The 14,541-nt window shown below is 40.3% G+C and overlaps 1 protein-coding gene across 1 annotated transcript in view; it reads right to left on the bottom strand.

Moving 5' to 3' along the window:
- Window positions 1-14,541, bottom strand: part of MICU2 (mitochondrial calcium uptake 2) — an 840,968-nt gene that overhangs the window by 495,230 nt on the left and 331,197 nt on the right. The gene's annotated exons all lie outside the window — the stretch shown is intronic.

The following is a 14,541-nucleotide window of genomic DNA, read 5'->3' as shown; positions in this document are numbered from 1 at the left end:
ATCTTAGAGCCGTGAAGTATAAAAGTTTTTACGGCAATACAGGACAGTGTTTACCCGCAGGCTGGCTGCTGGGGGGGGGCGAGGGGGATTGTTATTTTGGAAAAGGTTGTTAATGCAGCTGAGTGACAGCTACTAACTCCCTAATTATTTCAAGCCTGCTTCCAACTCAGACTAGACATGTCCCAAAACTATATAAACCATTAGGAATGTCGCCCAGTGTATGACGCAATCAAGAATGGGCACAGGCGGGAAAAGCTCACTCAGTGACACAAAATCATGGGCCCTTGTGATTATGAAAATTTTGTGGAGTGCATTTGAGTAGTAGCCTTCCATTCTACTGGAAAGTAGAGGAGACGACCCACGCTGACAGTGCAAGCTCTGCTTGTCACTCAAGGATGAAATCTAAGATTTGCATCAGTTTACAAAGCTTTGGTATGGTCTACGTTTTAATTTTTGTACTGACTGATGGTCCTGGCAGCTGCTGGAAAGTAGTCCGAGAGACAGGCTAAGGGTCTCAGTAGCAGGGCGAGCCGTTTGTAAGAACTACTAACAAAGCACTGAATGAAACCAACCCGACCAATTATTAACAAAGAAAATGTAGTTTAAGAACAGAATGCAGCATTCATAAAAGCGCTGTACGCCTGTTAACAGAATCAACACATGATGGCTTGTGTGGCCTTGGTTCAAGATCCAGGAAAGACTAATGTCTGGGATGTGCAAAGATTGCTGTTTTAACCTTTGGAGGGGTCACTGGAAACCTTTCTAAACTTGTATGCCTGTCAGCATTTCCATAACAAGTATTTGCAATGCAATGGGTCTTGCATTTGCTTGAGTTACAGTTACTGGCGTTGTATATTCATAACCGGACTTTTCTTGCCACAAATTGGTCTACCCTGACTCAATTTAGTATTTTCCTGCCACATAATTCCAGTGGCCCTGCATATAACTAAAACACTCCCATTTGCCTTCTTCCCCTATCTGCAGCCAAAAATGAAAATGTTGCCATTTAGCATCCTAATTGAAATCTGCCATGCTAATTCCAATGGAATACCACTTTCACCACCCCACCATCAGAGTTGCTGGCTGGCTAACACAATTCCCAAAACAAGACAGCTACAGAGGAGAAACAAGAAACAAACTAGAAGGGTCACCCAAACCTATCAAGAGTGTTCAAACAGTCATAGTGTAATAGGGATGTTAAGTTGGCCTGAATCATGGTCATAATTGCAGTAAGGAGGGATTAATAAAACATATGCAGTTACCAAATAAACACAATAAAAACCTTTATCAGAAATAAACGTTTGGCATTAGACTGTAATGCGCAGAACAGCCCCTAGAGTACACCACAATAAAAATAGCATTTGTAAAAAACATGAACAGAAAAGGACTGAAAGTATTGCAGTGTAACCATATATTTAGCCCGTAGAGGGCGTAGTGCATAATATATTTTCAGGGCTAACAAACCTACTGCAATGATATTACAAACACGACCCTTAAAACACACACTTCTCTCAGCTGTAAAACAAATGTTCAAGCTATGTGAGAGGTTACAAAGACACTGAATGGAGGGAGGGGTTATTATTTTGGGGTCTTCACTAACCTTGTGTGGGGACCCAGATTTGATATAGGCAGAAAAAGCAGGCTGTGGTGAAGATGGTCCCATTGTCCTAGGACCACAACAGGCTGAGTTATGAGCAAAAATGTTATGTAAAATAATTCCCTGCAAAGCATTATGGGATGTCAAAGTGCAGCAAATATTGTAGTAAATTGACTGTAATGCTCAGAACAGCCCCTAGAGGACACCATAATAAAAATATCATTTGTAAAAAACATAGTCATGAAACCATATAATTAGCGCTTAGAGTGCATAACCACAAAAAAATAGTTGTTCAAAGTAATGTAGTGCAACCATATATTTAGCCCCTAGAGGGCATAGTGCCTTACACATTTTCAGGCCTAGCAGGACTACTGCAATACTAAGGACCTTAGAACACAAACTACTTCAAGCTGTAAAAAATAAGTTCCGGCCATAAGAGAACTTAAAAAGACACTGAATGATAGGAGCAGTTATTATTTTGGGGTCCCCACTAACCTAGTATGGGAACCTATGGAGGACCTAAACAGAAAGTGTGTTGTGCTGAACGTTTTGGTGGTGGTCCCATTGTCCTAGGACCACCACAGGCTGAGTTATGGGCAAAAATGTTTTGAAAAATAATGCTTGAGAAGCATTATGGGGCAACTTTTTTCAGAGTGCAGTAAATACTGTAGCATCGCCTCTCCTGCTGTGTTGGGAAAGCCACCTTGTGGATTTCTGCATTTTTTAGTAAAGCGTTTATTAATTATACGTGTTTTGGGGAAAGTTTTGGAGCGTGCAGCAAACAGCCAAAAGTAATAACTCTGATTAGGTAATAGTGTGAACAATGTGACCAGTGCTCCAATACTACTGATGAAGTTTGCGCTGTTCTACGCTATGCGTGCTGTGAGCACCATAGAGCACAAACGGGAGAGACAAAAGAAAAAAATAGTTAATCCACACTAAAGTATATCGGCAATTGTGCAATTATCCATGTAACAGGGTCAGTCTGCAATGCGGTAAAAAAACTGCCTCAAGGCGGGACAAAAGTAAAGCAATTACCAATGACATCAAGGGATTTTTGAAAGGCAAGCCGATTAACGTGTGAAAGTGATGGGCGTAAGGTGGGTGTGGTTAAAAGCCCACAATACTTACAACAGGTCAATGGGTTTGCAAGCTCTACTTAAAAACTGTGACTTGTGTAATAACGTATAGCACAAAAGGTAAACTTGTACAGATTTATGCATCAATTTTGGATGGGTTTGATTAGAGTTAAAATTATCTTGTGATGCAGTGAAAGCTATCTTGCACAGGGCTGAAAGCTTCGAATCCAGAATCCTAGAAGCCAGAATCCAACGAAGTTAGAGTTAAAAGATCTTTGAGCAAGTCAATCTGGGTACTTATGTTAGTTCACATATCTGTCAGAGTTTTCAAAACTTCTGTTTTTATCTCCTCTATAGGATAGTTTTTGAAGGTTGGGAAGACTGGATAGCAGATTGTTTTTGGTAATCGCCATGGTATCAGGTGCAGTAGTGTGTGTTTGAGGCGCTAAGGAAAGACACCTTTTAACTGTCTGTTCGCAAAAGACCCTTCATGGACAAAGTTTACAGTAGGCTTATGTTCAGCCCATTGTTCATCATAATTGGTTGGCTTTCTTTCTCACTATCAACTGCATGGTTCTTATTCAATAGCATTCATTTATTTTTCTTGCGTTTGTGCCTACCCTACTCCCCAACAGTGTAGCTTCTTTACTATCCTTTTCACTGGGTGGCTTTTATCCTTCCACTGCTCACACAGAAAGAGTTCATTTTTTAACTGTATTCCAATAAGTAGTGAGTAGTGCTGACAAGTAACATATTACAAGTAAGGTGCATTATCCATTGTTAATCATGCTGAGGTTCTGTTTAGTCCCATCCATGGGCAAGATGCCTGAATGTAAGAAGACGAGAACATTGTTCTCGCTTAGGCATGTCTGCAATTGTTTTACAGCTATGCTGTCCATCATATGCGAGATCGAAGGAGACGGGTATAGTTTTACACTGGTCATAAGTCAGTGAGGAATACGAGGTTGGGATTGATTTTTTTTAAAGATTGATATGCACACAAGTGCCTGTTACAATAACAGATCATTCAAGTCTGAATGTAAGATTAAGAAGGTTTAAATTAGTAAGTAAACTAGTAGAAAGAAGCGATTATTAGGCAAGTCCCAACACTAACGTACTCTCCCAACAGAACTGGGGGATTCCCTGAGACAAACATTCTGATTTACATACCTCACACCTTGGAACACTGACGGACAACCCCAAAACTGCACACAAAAGAGGTCAATGCAGTACCTTAAGCAAAGTGTACAGATTTCCATGATTGAAGTGTGGTTTTGACAAGACTCCAGGGCCTGTGGTGAGAGATGCTTCTGATCTATGTTTTCATCATTCTAGGATTTGGTTCCAGCTGCATGTTCAAATTAGTGTTTTAGAAGTTTTATAGGTTGGATTATGGTTTTGTCTGATTAAGAAGATTATTTTTACTTAATAACTTTGAATTTGTTTGACTTATTGTTAACCACTATGTTATTGAACATTTATAGTTTGCAGAAACAGATCATACATATTGTGAACATATTTTTGAAAAAACAAATATGACAAAAATATGTTAAGTGTTGCAAACATAAAACTAGCTGCTAAACTCATAGATATGATTTTCAATTCAGGGAATAGGATAATTGTGGAATAAAATGTACATCATTTTGAGTAAGAGGCATAGAGTGTATTCTGAGTAAATCTCAAGAAGGCACCAAGACACTGGCTTTATCAAAACTAGTTCCAACAAGTGCCACTGCACAGACCCAAAGAATAGCAGAGACTGGTATGGTATTAACATTTAGATTCCTACCTCTGTGTGCGATATCTTAAACAATGTATGCCCTAAAGCAAGCTTGGCGAGTGAAAGAGCGGCTCAGGAATCTATTTTTTAAACGACATTCAGGAATGGTAGATGATCCTTTAACACAAACAAAAAATGATAAAAGTTCATGAAAAAATTGAGATAATCCTATTACACAACTATATCTTCAATAAGGATTTTGACGACCTTCAAATATTCTAATCTTGGTTACAAATACGATTAAACGTGGGCAGCGACAAAGCAATGACTACCAGTAAAGCACTATTGTACAACGTTAAACAAAGGAATTATGGTGGAATGCTAAATCATGTCTGCGCCATGGCACTCTTCTGTCTGTACCATTGTGAAAGCACTACTTACCATGTGTGAAGCTTAACATTCACCTCTAAATTTTGGAAGACAAAAAATGATACATACACCGATGAATGGAACATTGTCTTTTGTTCTAGTCTTTCCTTTACTGATTTCTAAAGTACTTTTCTCCAGATTGAGGGCCCAGAATGACACGAAATAACAAGCTATTTGCAAGACCAATGTTTTCGACATACTGTATGTGTGGCCACAGCTTGGAAGCAGCTTATCCTATCCATTCTGTCACAGACTAAGGCTGAAATACAGGAGAAGGCATGCCTCTGTAGCAGTGATTCCCAAACTCTTTAGACCCACCACCACTTTTTAGAAATACAATCTTTTGCGACTCACCTCCCTTTAATGGACATGAGGAGGAATTATTTTTTAATGTAACTAAAGCATCATGTGGTAGTGTGCTGTCATTTACACACAGCACATTTTCAATTGAAATGGCCACTGAATTTGCACAGACAGTTCCACTGATAAAATCATATAGCACTCAAATGATAACATGTGGAAATCAGGTTTCTGTGAAAATGTATCATTTGTGTATCACTAAGTAAAGTGTCTTGATTTGTTTTGATCCTATAAAAATCTGTTTCCAGTACACTTCAGAATACAAACAAGTCTGCTTTATTTTTGCTTTCCTAACTGCAGAATGCACACATTTCATTTACAGGTATTTACAGTTTGTGCCATGTTGCAAAAACATAAAATGACACCCAACAGCCTTTTCTTTCTCACTCCCTGTACTCCTGCAAGATTGTCACATAATTCACTTTAAAAGCTCCTCTCACTTTGCAGTGAGAGAAAGACAATTAAACACTAATCTTATTAGAAAAGAATAAGCAGCAATTTATCATAAGACATTGCTTGGCATTTAACCTCTATCTTTGAAACACCTGCAAATGTGAAATGATAATCACTGAATTTAAAGGCATCTTTGTTTATTGCTCAGACTTTCACGACCCACCAAAAGAATTGGCTCGCTAACCAACAATTTGGGAAATGCTGCCCTATAGTTTGTTGTGGTCGCAGACACCACGTGCCATGACTCATTACATCATGCCATCTTTCTCAGAACCCTTATCAAGCACTTTCCCTCACTGGCTAGAAGAGCAACTTTTTCAGTCCCAGAGTACTGCATGTAAAATTACTTTAAAATAGCCAACTTAAATTGAATTCTGCATTCAAGCTGATAATTGAAAACTGGACAGGATTGGAATAATAAGCAAAATTAAGCCATAGTTGAAGAGAGCAAAACAGAGGGGTATGATCTTATCTGCCATTTAGTCCTAAGTAGAGAAATTTCAAAGTGTAGTATAATTTTTGCACAAAGGGCACTAACAATACAAATGAATAACAAAAAACAATACTATAAGGAGCAAACTGTTAACTATTTGACTTTTAAGTTTGATAAACACTGTAGTTACGCATGGTACCATTGAGTAATGCTAATTCCCAAGTGGAAGGACAAAGAGGTGGTGGCAAAATTGGCTTATAAAATCAAGAAATCCCTAAATATCCAGCAAAAGGATAATCCACAAGAGTGGAATACAGGAAACACCAAAAGAAACCCCTAAGGAACCAAGGAAACCTAAATAAAAGAAAACCTAAACAAAACCGATCTTCTGTTGGTTAGAACATATTTTATATTTAATTATTTCGTTTTTGGAATTTGGGAGGGAGGGGGAGTTAGCAGATACTCATGCATATACAGCACAATATAAAAGATGGAAGAGATAACAGGCAGAGATATTATGTTAACAGGATAATAAATGCTCAAGCTACTATTGTTGAAAGAGAGGGGCTTGAACTCCCCTTAAAAAAGGCAAAGGGTTGTGGAACCATCTGAAAGAGATCCTACCTGAGTGGGTTCTGTTTCAGGAGACCCACTTGGTAGGAAAAGCTAAAACAGTATTAGACATAGGGACTACCAGACTTAAACTGACACCTCTGCCGCCAGCGAAACAGAAGTGGTGTCAATCTTGACTAGGTGTAACAAGTTGATACTGGTTACATTTAAAAAGAATGATAAGACGGGGATATATGCACTAACACAACTACAATACCAAGGAATGAGTATGACAGTACTTAACATCTAAGTTCCAAACACGGGCCAAGATTCCTTTATTCTATAGGCCATAAAATCCTTCTTGAAAGGGGGATGTAATACTGGGAGCAAATTATAATTTAGTGTGGAATAGAGATCTGGATTGCTAGAACCCCCCCACAACCAAGCCTAAAAAACAGCAGGTAGGAAGCTAAAGAACCTAATTCAATAACTAGTCATGGTAGATGCTTCTCAGCTGCACAAGAAAATACTGCATTTTTATGGATGAGTCTGCTGGGTACATTAATTATAGCAGAGATGGGAGGTTAGATCCCTTCAGATCACTTGCAGGGATTGACCGAGACAGAATGGTCACCTGGTGCTCCAGAGAGACAGAAAGGTATGTGGTGACTCACAGAATATTTACTTAGAGACCCCAATAACCTACACGTTTTGTACTCTGGTAAACATACTTTTCAAATACATACGGGAGATATAACCTAGCAACACACAAAACTAGACCCTCTACAGGTGTACATTAAGGAGATACTAATAGTGTTAGATGCCTTCAACACCAGAGAATGGAAATTAGAAACAGATAAAATAGTAAGGGAACTAAGAACACAAGAACAACATAAAATTCAAATCACATGAATGAAAGTGAAGAAAATCAACATACTCAGGGGACAATTAACAGTGATCAAAAGTATTAGGGCGGAGAGATCCTTAAGTTGCAGCAAAAATGTTATTCTAAAAATAATAAAACAGATGGTTTACTAGTCCTACAAATGAAAACCAGGCACAACAGCGCACACGTCTCATTGATCTTTAGTCTCCAAAGTGAGATTCTGAAGGACAAGGCAGGGCAATACGGAAACTTTGAGGCATTTCTACCAACAACTAAATAACAGTGGGAGGGAAGATGACAGACCAAGGAAGAATTCCTACAGTACTGTCACTTAACTAGGATAGACCCATAGAAAAACAGGACGTATGATAAGCCATGACAGGACAAAAACGGGCCAAAGCAGAGGGACCAGACAGGTTTATGGCAGCTCTGTATACACCTTTGAAGAGGATTCTGTTTTCCCTAATGACACAACTATTTAACTCTTTTGGAGAAGAATTGGGAATATCATCATCCATAAAAGAGGTAGACATCCATTTAGTGCCAAGCCAAAGGAAAGATTACAGAGAATGCAAATCATACAGGACACTCACTCTCTTAATTCTAAATACAAAAATGCTAACTAAGATATTGGCCAACTGTCTAGACAAATACATAGTAGGGTTAATTGATTCAGACCAGTGTTATTTCATCAGTTGCCACCAAACAAATGAAAATATTAGAAATGCCACTAACTTAATAAAGAATGCAAATAGGCATAAGATTATAGGTATTATGGTCGCACCTTATGCTGGGAAGGCATTTGGCAAGCTAGCTGTTTTTTTTTTCTTCATAAACTTACATTATTTTTTGCAGCTGGATATTTGCCAGCTATATGCAGCCAAAGGCAAAATTTTGAGTGAATAGAATGACGTCTGAGGCGATAAAGCTAAACAGGGGAACTCATGAGGAATGCGCCCTTTCGTCGCTCGTTTGTTTTATCTACTGAATCCTTGGTAAATATAATAAGAGAAGACTCTGAAATACATGGCATACAATTTGGGGGAGAGCCTCAGTTTCTGTTTGTTTGTGGATGTTGTGCTCCTAACACTAAAGGAGCCTAGTAGATATCTGGCAGCACTTATCCAACAATTGGAAACATTTGAAATTAGCGAGCTTCAAAACTAAAAAAGAAAATGGTTTGATATCAAACACTACCCTTTCCCACATCTCCTTTACCTATTTCAGGTTGAGCCTCTCCTTTATTTAGAAAATAAATCATTTTCCTACAGAAAAACGTAGAGGTATTTGTATGGGATGATGAGAGAACTAGGGCTTCTAAGGCAATCACGTCAGTACCAAGATCTAAGGAAGGGCTGGCTTTCCCAGGATTCCGGAGATACCATGGAGTAGCACACCTAAGACTCTTTTATGTGTGCACATCTTAAGAAACCAATACAAAATGGTTATTCGTGGACAGCACGGTGATGGAGCGATCCTTTTTGGACCCTCTGTGGCTTTCCAAACAGTCCATACCAAAACATTCACATGTGAGACGCATCCATGGTGTGACAGACAGGACATTGGGGCTGACTAGATACCTATCTCCTTTACACTAATTTAGTACAACCCAGACTTCATCCTAGTTCTACTGAACCAGGCACTTAAAAAATGGAGGGCGGGTGAATGCTTCAAAATCTGTGACCTTTCACCAAGGGAGTGATCTAATCCTTCCAAGAGACAAAGACCAACTTTAACCTGACAGAAAGAGACAGATTAACATGAGCACATGTGAGATATTGGCCAATGCATCATAGCATAAAACCATGGGCAACAGGGGGGCTTACAGACTTTAAAAAGTATGTGAAGAAGCCATGAGTCTAAATTATTAATTTAGAAAATGTATAGACTGTTACATCAGGTGAAACTGTCACAACATGGAGATTCCAGAAGGCACAGAAGGCATTTCCAGAGAGAAATTGAAGATATGGAATGGGAAAGGTTGTGGTAAGAAATTGTAAGTAACCACAAGAACGTTATACAAAGAACTGGTGTAAAGATGGTATCTCACTCCACAGTAGGTAAATGAAATACATCCTGAAACAAAGGGGGAATATGCTGGAGATGATATGTGTGTGATGGTGGGGGGCGCAGGTTGATTGTTGAAAGGTAGCTGGATCGACATTACATAACTGGTGCTCATGGTCTCAACCAAGGTACTTTTGGAAGAAGGTGGTCAGCAGAGTCAAACAGAGGGTTTCACCATCGAGGACTTACCCGATGCCTCATGGTATCTTGCTTGGAATACGAGACAGAAGGTTGAACCAGATGGCCAGGGCGACAAAGGCTCTGGTGAGTCACGTACTGATTGCTGCTAAATAACTAATCACCACAGATTCTAAAAAACCTGAACCTCCAACAATGCTTAGATTTTATTCCAAGCTGTGGATGACACTGGCCATGGAAAATGTATGATTTAAACAAACATAAACAGTTCAAATTTACTTGGCAACCATTAATAGACAACCCTACAAAAGTTATAACTGGAACAAGCCCGTAAAGCCTGAGAGCCTTGGAATTAAACTACTGAGGATGAGTCGGCCTCCGCCCAACTCATCCTCAACATCCCTCGCCACTGCCACATCACCCCCCACCTAAGAGACCTTCACTGGTTCCCCGTCAACAAGAGGATCACCTTCAAGCTCTTCACCCACGCACACAAGGCACTCCACAACACCGGACCATCATACCTGAACAACAGACTCAGCTTCTACACCCCCACCCGGCATCTCCGCTCCGCTAACCTCGCCCTCGCCTCCGTCCCCGCATCCGAAGCAAATCTTCTGGCGGCAGATCATTCTCTTAACTCGCCGCCAAGACCAGGAACACCCTCCCGCCGGATCTACGACAGACCCAGGACCTTCTTTCCTTCAGAAAACTACTCAAGACTTGGCTCTTCGAGTAGTAGCAGCACCCCCCTCCACCCCCCCCCCCCCGCCCCACCGCCTTGAAACCCTCATGGGTATGTAGCGCGCCTTACAAATTAATTGATTGATTGAGAAACAATCTAGAACTGACACAAGATCGGAAGAACACAAAACTATACTTCGCTGGGTGTGTGTGCAGAAAGTTGTTGAGGACGCGCAGGAATTGTTGATAATGAGTTGCACCAGAATGCTGCTGACACTGAACAAGTCTGTGATGTAAATTTCATTGTAAACTATGTCTTGACTCAATAAAATCGGTTATCACAAAAAAGGAAAAGAAAATCCCATCATTAAGTGGGAGTGAAACTCCCAGAGCTCCTTTGCACAATAATCCACATATAATGAACTTGTGTATTGGTTGTAGGAACTCATGTGCCAGATTAAGTATAAAGTAAGAGTTGTTGATAAAACAACTGGGGGAAAGGCTGCACGAGTTACATGGGCAAAAGTGTCACAGACAACCCTTCTGTTGGGCATTATATATTATTATTATTTATATATATATATATATTTTGCCAAGAGGATGCAGGAACAAATATTGTTAAACCCGAAGTGAACTGCTGAACATCAGTCTATCACACACCTAGGATGCACGTTCCTGCTGCATTCACGGTCTAAGACAGCAACTGCTTCATCATTCAATAAACATCTCTTGAAAATCCACTTTCAAAAGAAGATGATGCTAATTTAGCAGACACCGTTTAGAACATGAAACTGAGGTCACGGCACTGGGCATCTAATAAGTTTTTCTAAAGGCTGCTAATGTTGTTATGGAAAGAGCAGTAAAGGCATAGAAAGAGTACTATGGGCGATGTCGTGCTGGGCAGCATTGCCTCACTGCATTCGTGCAGCTTCATAGATAATACTGAAGGAGACAGACAGCGCGAAAAGACCCGTCACAGTGTTTCACTAACGGGGAATGCAGCTACGTTTGTGCTTGTCAAGCAACTAAAAATAGTATTAATAGTTTAAAAAAGATTGTAAACTCATTAGAATCTTAGCTTTAAAATACGGGCAGCTGGCCAGACTTCCATTTTTTAGATCTTGGTAACAGTCCACTGGGATATCTATTGCGACCACCAACATATTCCACATATGCCATCAGAAAGCTGACAGATGGACAAAGGAACACATTCTTTCCCCAATAACCCCTTCTCCCATTCTCGCTTACCGATCAGGCTCTGCTCATGTTAAATTCCAGATGCTTCCTAATGGTGAACTAGTTTTATGTTACAACCAGAGACGCTGGAGAACGTCCTCTTAGTAACTGTACACTTACATATACACATCGGTGAAAGAGTATTTCTCCGATCAGTGTGTTAAACTCATTATTAACGAATGCTAGGCATTTTTTAGATGTATGTCAGGAAAAATAGAAAAAAATGAACACAATTGTTTTAATTCAGCCCCAAAAGTTTGATATACTCGTACACAAAAAACACAGAGACACACAAAATAAAATCAAGTCTTACATTAACACAAATCTCAAGCACGAGTGCTGTGCAAGACAACTGACAAACAGCACAAAAAGCAGTACGAGGGGTACATGCCTTACAACTGTATTTATAGAGCCCTCCTTCACCAAAGGCTTCAGGAAATGACCAACCTTTAAACACACTCAAGGATATGTAACTGAACTAGAAAAAAAAGTAGCAAACAGACCGCCTCAATGCCCAAAATTAGATAGATGACGAATCCCCAGGGGCAGGGTGTTCCTGTATGGCCTGGAGTTTGAATACTAAAGGTGCATTGAACGCAGGCACAGAGATGTGTGGTTTCTTTCTAAAATAAAACCGATTCACTAATCTGAGAACACCTTTTCACTTACAGGTGTAATACATATGTCGTTCTCACAGCAAAGTGTATTTATAGGAGGTACCTAATCCATTAGCAGCAGGTGTAACAAACAAGTATAAAATATTCAGAGGTGCCAATAAAAACCAAACTTACAAGATCATTAATTTTTTCCAAACGTACTTCATTGTATTTTATTAGACATGGACACGTCGCTGTTGCAATAAGTGACAACATAAACAACATCATGTTCCAACAGAGTGGCAGCAGCCATATATACCTAAGAATAAGCATGAAAAGTATGTACAGAGTATGACGATCCATGTATTGCACTGGAACGTACTGACAAACATATCACAGTGATGAATCAGGAGATGAGTCAAAGGGTAAACCAGAAGGCAACAACCCACCCACCCCCCAACATTACGACAATGTGAAGTCCCAGGCCCTTTTAGAAAGAACACAAATCTGATCATGGGAGTCACCCGTCTCCATAATGGAACACAGAAGGCAATAAGTAACATTTTAAATAACAGGGGAATGGTTATAGGCAGGTATTCAAGACTTGGCTCTTTTTGAATGTCGTGGGATCAGGCTGCATCTTCATCTTGGGCTTTAAATTGGACTATCAGGGCATCCCACATCATAGCTATGGGTTGTTTATGCAACCCACTGTGTTCCTCCCTACGCAATGCATGACATTCAGCGGAGCCCCAGAGCCATACTTCCTCCCGCCAGCCTGTCACAAGAGGAGAGGTGGGTGATTTCCAACAGCGCGCAATCTGTTCTTTGGAAAGGAGGAGTGCTAAATCCACAAACCAGGTTTGGGCCTTGGAGATTTTAGGTTGAGAGTAGTGCCCCTAAAGGCAATGGTTAACTGTACCCCAATGTGGACACCTCGGAGTGTCCTAAGTGAATCCCTGATGCACGTCCAGTAGGATAATAGCATGGAACTGGACCACATTATGAGCAGAAAGCCTGTGTCCTCAGCTCGGCATCGCGGACAGAAAGGCCAGACAGCAGGGTGTAATAAGGAGAACTTAAATAACTTTAAAACCTGTATTATGAACTTACAAGATGATTAGTACACTGTAGTTTAATTTAAAAGTCTAATTTCTGGAGGCCCTCTGGTGGCTTAATGTCAGTTGATAATCACACACCTTTAGATAAGAACATCATATGTGTCTAGTACTCGAAAATAAAAAAAAAACGACAGTGAGCTTTATATTATTTCAAGGGAAAATCTTTAGTCTTTCAACGGATGTGTCCATGAAGAAAACTGAGTTATTTATCAGTGGGCTATATCATTATTACATTGTAAAAACACAGAGCAGCAGCAAAATTCACAGCCACATTGCTCTTCATGTCACATTGTGCTGGAATGGGTCATGAAGAAGAGTTAACCCCTATTCAAATTTCGACTGTAAAATGCCAGATTTTTTCTATTATAATTTTTTTTTTTTTTTTTGAAGGATAGGAAAGTATTTCATGATGTATACAATGCCTGAAAAGGGCATTTGCATGCACAAATAGGTGTCTAAAACTCCCATAAAAACATTTGTTTGAACATCAATTTTCCCAACATTGGTTTTCCCAATTACATATATTTTCAAAACATGAAAGTAGGCAGACTTGACAAACATTCAATGTGATTAATCATAAATAAGGGCACAGCTGGCCTTTCAGACTCAGTAACTGCACATAGACATCCTGACCCTGCCCCAAGCGGGTGTGGCTGCAGTAGACGTCTGTTGATAGGGCTGTTTCTCTGTTTCTAACTTAGAAGCACACACTACTGTTTAAAGCCTAAAAGTGCTTTGCGAGGCTCAGCTATGCACAGACTCCCGGCGAGGCAGTGAGCGGTTACTGGCCTGGGCAGCTGGGCAGTTTTGAACATGGGGTGTGGAGGTGATCGAGCAGGCTAAGTGGCTGTGTCTGATGCCATGCAATTTTGAGCGCTAAGGTCTCTAGGAGATTTGATGCTTGTAGTGCCGCCCAGTGGTTTGACCCCGCTGAAACCCTGCTGAGCAGTAATTGGGCTGCGGCGTGTCCATCCAGAACAGCGTTTTTTCCAGACGCAACAGGCTCGCACATACAGTGCATATGATCGAGGGCCTAAGGCCCAGGGTGTAGAGAGCCACGCGGGCTCTATCATACTTTGTTGCCCCGCGAGGTCGCAGGGGCGGGCTTAGCCCAAAGTTAATAAATAATGAAGAGGACTGCTGACCCAGCAGGCCTCGTGTCATACGGAAAGAGCACGGGTGTGTTTATT

This window comes from Pleurodeles waltl, chromosome 8, assembly GCF_031143425.1.
Source record: "Pleurodeles waltl isolate 20211129_DDA chromosome 8, aPleWal1.hap1.20221129, whole genome shotgun sequence".
In the NCBI taxonomy this organism is placed as follows: domain Eukaryota; kingdom Metazoa; phylum Chordata; class Amphibia; order Caudata; family Salamandridae; genus Pleurodeles; species Pleurodeles waltl.
Note: the sequence above shows the minus strand (reverse complement) of the source record. Positions and strands in the feature narration are given on the sequence as shown.